Here is a 6,359-nt window from a genome sequence, read left to right as displayed (position 1 = left end):
TGAATCAATCAATAAAAATACATTGAATAAGTGACTGTAGCTTAATTAGTAATTGAGAAAACTTCAGATTTTGACTCAGCAGAATCAGTTTGTCATCCATGTCTTTCAAGATGCATGATCATAGGTACAAGTTATTTTACTTATTTTAGTTGACCTACAATATGTGAATGTATGTGTACTGTAAAATGTTATACAAATTAAAATAACTTTATTGCTGACAGAGTTTATCCTCTCATTTAAAAAATAAGACTTGCATTCAGGGTCATTTTACAATACTACTTATTGGGAGTACATGTAAAGTATATTCTGACAGTGAGAACTGCTTGAAAATTACATTAAATAATCTTAGAAGGCGAATATCCATTTTTTTCTTTCACTTTGTGGGTAGGGTGGACAAGTTTATTTCATTGATGGTTTCCACTTGATATTTACCATTATTTGGAAATAGCTTGATCACATATTTATTTTAACACCAGGTCATTTGTTGCTGCCTCAGACTCAAGATTAAACCTGATGGTTGAATTCTTTCTAATCTGTGCCAAACGCTAAATGATTGAGTCAAACTAGTAGCACACACTAGACCAAAAGCTACCTCCTCACCATCCTTTTCTCTGATTCCTCATTTCCAACCCATTTCCAGCATTTCCTGTATAACTGCTCTTCTGATAATAGCATGCCCTGAAGCTTTCTCCTCTGAGTCTGCATTTGACCTAGGAAAAGAAAGTTGAGTATAAAAATAGAAGACATGACACACTGTGGCTTGTTCTTACCTGATTGTTTGTAAGATCAGAAGAAAATCAGGTGGTGTTTCAAGCCTGATCATCCAAGTTAATAATCTAGAAACAAAGAGATCAATGCAGAATCATAGCTGTTGCAGGGAAGAGGAGAGGCAGCAAAGAGCAGGAAAAGGGTTAACCACTCAAATGATTTTCCAAACTAAGATTCAAACTCTATGCTAGGGAGCAGGGAAGAAATAATAGTCAACCCTCCTTGGGCATCATTTTCCAAGTTTAGCTTGTGTTTATATATCTGTGTTCCATACCTACAGGAATTGGGTCAAATATAAGACTTGTTAACATTCACAGATGCAAACAATTTTCTTCTTTCTGCTTCCAGTCCTCTCATGTCCCTTGACTCTTCACATTTTCTGCTCTTTGGGGGCTGTCCCTTTAGGGTCTCAAACTAACCCTGCCTCTACTCTATTGTCACACTGAGCATAACCCCTTCTTGTCACTTAAGGAAAGGATCCAATAAACCATTCTTCCTATCAAAACAAACATCTCCCAACTACCAGTAGATTTAAATTAAAAAAAAAAAAATCAGTGAGGACAAAAGGGCAAATCTGGGAAAAAAGCAAAAACAAAAACAAGAGCTAGTTTTGTGGAGAATGACAACTTCCTACTGTCCTTCAAAACAATCTTCCTCTGAAGTATTTGCTTGTTTAGGTATAAAACCAGCTTTATGAGAAAACAAGTGTTTTAACACTGAGATGACCCTAAGCACAGATGTTTAATTTGTTTTATTTGAGAAACCATTCCTGCCTCTCATAGTATACACAAAGAAAGGAATAAACTGACAAACACACTCATTTACATAATCTGTTCAGTTTAAAATGATAATTAGTTAGTCCCAAGCTATAATGTACAACTCAGCAGGCAAAAGTAATTTTAAAATCATTAGACTTATACATCATGGTCAGGAGGTCAGCACACTTGAATTTCCTTATGCAATAAGGAAAAGTACTTCCAGTTCCTACATCTTTGTTCTGTGCCCTTATTTAGAAGAGTAAATTAGAAAATACTGTGGGAGGAATAATCCATTTCTACCAATTACTTTCTGAAAGAAAGTAAAATTGGTGACCCAGTGATTCTGATTTTAAGTGCAGACCTCAATCAACATCAATTCATTTAATGGTCCTAGAAAAGAAAAAGAAAAAAGAAAACAGCACGTTACCATCAAAAAGCATCTATAATAAACCCATTTAAACACTACCTTGCCTCAAATTCTTATAGCACCCATTGTTTTACATTTACAGGACACTCATGCAAGATGGACAGAATGATGGGGAGAACCCCTGATTTCTAGTCTCATTTGGAAGCCTTGTTTTCAGCTCCAGATTATTAGGAAAATTCTGTCTTTATTTAGTTCCAGTACAGCTTGGGTCTATACACTTTTTGGATACAGAGTTTAATCTTCCACCACTATTCCAGGAAATTCCGTGAACAGACAGTGTATAATTTCCCCTGGGGCATTTATGAAGGCTCTTCCTTCTTGGAAAATTCCTCAGCACCTGGCTGAAGTCTTTACTGAAGTTCTCACCCTGTCCATTTATGTGAATCATGTGAAAACATTACTATTTGACCATCTTATAGTGGAGAGTAGTATAAACTCCACTCCAAATAACTATTGTGAACAGGAAACAACTGATCAGACAGCACCAGGCTACAACTAGGCAGCAAGTATAATGTTTTCTTAGCCTGAATTGGCTGTTGCTTTTGAAACTCAGAAACTGTACAAATAGCTCTGTGATATGAACTCATGTTTTCACCTTTTCAGATAATGCCTTTATCAGCCTGCCCTTTAAGGGAGTGAAAACTGCTGGCAAGTTATTATCCCTAAGTTCTGCCCATGAGAATCACATGGTAGGGGATTGTGGTGCAGTATCTCTCGAGAAAGAAAGTTGGACAGCTCTGAGAACTCTTAAAAATTCTCATTCCTTAGTTGCTTCTAGTAATTTTTATTAACCCCCCCACCCCTTTTCCTCATCCATCTCTCATCTTCTCAATGTTTGATGTTTTTTCATTTAAATATGGCTTTCTTCAGCCTTCTTTATTTTTTATACTACACTCCTATTACTACTACTTTTTAATTTTATTTATTTTTTTATTTCAATTTTGCCATAGATTTCTTTTCTGGTATTTTAACTCTCTAAGTTATACCACATTATATATACATTGCTTTTACTACTCCTCCTACTATTTATTTTAGTTTTAATTACTTTTTAATTTCTATCTCCTCACCCCACACACCTCTTATATTTTCTCTGTTTCTTGTCATTTTGTAGTTTTTCTTAAGTTTCCTTGAGTTTGAGTCCTCTCTTTGCTGATTTTTAAGAAGCATATCTAGAAAGATGGTGTTGGTTTGAGAAATTCTAATCCAACAACAAATAGTCAGGGGACCTTTCTTGACATTTAACTGCTACCATATGCACCTCAGTACCAGAAGCCACACCTGAGCTCTCATCTTCACCCTCAGAAGGTCTCCCTGTCATTTAGGTTCCACATAGAGATACAAGAAACACAAAGGTCACCTGTGCAATGAGGGCTAATGTATAGGTAACATAATGTGATGTTTTGTGAGGTTATTATTTCTTGGCATCTCATACTGTCTAGACTTTATATAAGTAGATGTGTGTTTTATAGTATTAATGTTAATTTTACTTTTGTAATTATAGTTTTTAAAACTATGTTTAAAACTATTCCAATTGCAGCCATGAACCACAAAGGTAAAAAAGCAGGTCTTTCTCAAAGAGGTGACTTTTTTTCTCTCTACGACCCTCTTCTGCCAGGATGGTTTTGCTGAAGTATCAGGTAGAATCAGGTCTCCAGAGAAGGGACCAATGTAAGGGAAACAGTCAAGATTCTGGCATCAACCAGTCTCTAACATACTTACTTCCATATGTCCAAATGTTTCCTACAACAACTTAGGCAGGGTCCCAAGGAATTTCTCTCAGTGCTCACTGCCAATAGACCAGGGTGAAAAGTCTTCTCAAAACTGACAACAGCTATGCCCTTGTTGGAAGAAACTCTTAGTTTTTCAAGACTTATTTTAGATAGTGTATTCCTCTCCTGAATATCAGAGCCTAAAAAGAAGGATGCTAATTTCAATTCTAGAACATAGATTTAATTTTTAGGTAACATGACAAGGCTGAGGCTAGGCTTTTTCAGTTTTCAGTCTGTTTCCCATGGGAGAGCAGGATTCTATAAATCTTTAGTCTCCAGGCCATGATGACAATTCCCTTGACTTTCAACATTTGTTTCCTTGGACTTGATGTTGAGTATCCTTTCAAGATACCACCAAGTGTCAGTTCTTATGCCATGAAGGGTCTTGGGCCATTAATATCCAACTTGGCTTATTGATTTCTTACACTAACTCTACAAATTTCATTGCTTTAATAACCAACTGCTTTTGTTAATTTCTACCAAAATGAAGGGCTACATGACAACTGTTCTAAAAACAAAGTTATCACTCTAAATAGAAGCCTCTCATCATATAACTGAATGGTAGTTGAGAAATTTACTGGCAAATTAAACAAGTCACCTAAGTAGATGTATTGCAAACAGGTGATTTTTAAGGATGCTCCAAGTAATGTTCAAGATAATATATTTATTCTAGTAGCACACAAGTTTGAGTTTTATTTTAACAATTGCTGTAACAGTTTGATAATAATTGCACTATATAGAATTGATAAATATACATATATTAGTATACAAATATTTCATGTTTATATTAACAAACCACTCTCCAAAGTTGTAAAAATGTATGATATTGCCAGCAGGGTCTCAGTGTTCCTTACCAAAATACATTCTTATCAACATTTGGTACTGTCCAATTGTTCCTTTTTTTTTTTTTTTTTTTTTTTCCTTAATGTGATGGGGATGAAATGGTATCTCAGTGTATTGTTTTTTCTGTAAACTGCATTTATTGAGTGCTTACTGAACACTGGGCACATCAGATACATAAGAGATGGGATGGGGCAGGTAAGAACTTAAGAAATTAAATATACACATTAATGTTACCACTAATTCTAACTACTAGGGAAGTACAAAATTTTTACAAGTTATACTTTATAGTGAAATTTTGATGCCTGTCAAAAGGATAAGCTATACATACAATGCAATAGAAGTGTTTTAAAATTGTGCTTAATATCATAGAACTACCCCAAAATGCGTTGATAAAATGCCTATATAGCATTCATTCTTTTTATACACATATATTTCACATTAAAGATTGCTTGTAAATTACAAATACTTTAACTTCATTGCTGAGAAATCTATGGTCAACAGCTATATATGCAGTTCCTCTAAGAAACATCACAGCATTTGTAGTCCATCTCTCCTTTAATGTCTATCTTATTTTTAGTTTCCCTTACTATTGAGTTCTCTTCAGAACTGTTTATATTACTTTTGTCGGAACATCTTTTCAAGTTTCTTGATTTCATTTTGTAAACAATTTATAGTGTCACGACTTGCTTTTAATCTCTCTTTAAGCTCTGCAATTTCAAAGCTTGTTTTTTTTTTTTAACATCTTTATTGGAGTATAATTGCTTTAAAATGGTGTGTTAGTTTCTGCTATTTAACAAAGTGAATCAGCTATATGTATACATATATCCCCATGTCCCCTCCAACCTTCCCTATCCCACCCCTCTAGGTGGTCACAAAGCACCAAGCGGATCTCCCTGTGCTATGCAGCTGCTTCTCACTATCTATTTTACATTTGGTAGTGTATATATGTCAATGCTACTCTCTCACTTTGTCCCAGTCAAAGCTTGTTTTTTTTTCTCTTTTTTTTCCCTCAGCTTCTAATTTTTTCTCGGTTTTCACTTCAAGTTCTGCAAATCCTGTTTCATGCTTATAGGCTCCTAAAGTAAACTGACAAGATGTTAATAATTGGTGCATTATTGCTGTTGGGTCTTGAAACATCATTTCATCATGGAACTCTGAAACCACTGACTTTTTTCCCAGCATTGCATTGGTGTTTGATTGAAACAGCTTTAATAAATGTTACAGGGTTAAGGTCTTTCATTAGGTTCAATGAAAAATATTTTGATGATTATTTCAAATTCACCCCATCCCGTTTCAGTAATTTCATATGGAGGCTTAGTAACAACTCTAAAAGGACTGCCATAACATTCATATAATTTAAAGTGGATTTTCTTCACATATGCTGACATATCCTCATTTCTATTGAATATATGGTTTTACATATACTGTCCATTGATGGGTGTGCCCATCCTCTTCTTTTCTTTCCAAAATATTGAGCAACATTACCATAAACTATTGGTTTAAAGATAGTAACCCCCTTCACTCTCCTGCCAGAGTCAATCCCAAATTCGGCCATTCTCTTGAACATATTGCCCTACTGAAAAGCCACCACTGTTAAGGAGAGACCAGGGACGGCAGGCTCACAGCTCCCCTCAGAGGCACTGCTCCTCCCACACAGGCCCAGGGGAAGGGTTTCTGGCTAAAGGAGAATGAGCCAGCGGGACTCGGGACGCTGAGGGACCACCAACTCCTCACCATGGGCAGCACCCCTCATTATAGTTTTATTTTACATTTTTCTTGATTCTTATGAGATTG

General features: G+C 35.5%; 1 pseudogene; it reads right to left on the bottom strand.

Annotated features, from left to right (window-relative positions):
• Positions 1-619: 619 nt before the first annotated feature.
• LOC118906725 lies at positions 620-6,132 on the bottom strand (annotated as a pseudogene).
• Between the last annotated feature and the right edge of the window lie 227 nt (positions 6,133-6,359).

This window comes from Balaenoptera musculus, chromosome 14, assembly GCF_009873245.2.
Source record: "Balaenoptera musculus isolate JJ_BM4_2016_0621 chromosome 14, mBalMus1.pri.v3, whole genome shotgun sequence".
Taxonomy (NCBI): domain Eukaryota; kingdom Metazoa; phylum Chordata; class Mammalia; order Artiodactyla; family Balaenopteridae; genus Balaenoptera; species Balaenoptera musculus.
The sequence above is the reverse complement of the archived record's forward strand: the minus strand, read 5'-3'. Positions and strand labels throughout refer to the sequence as shown.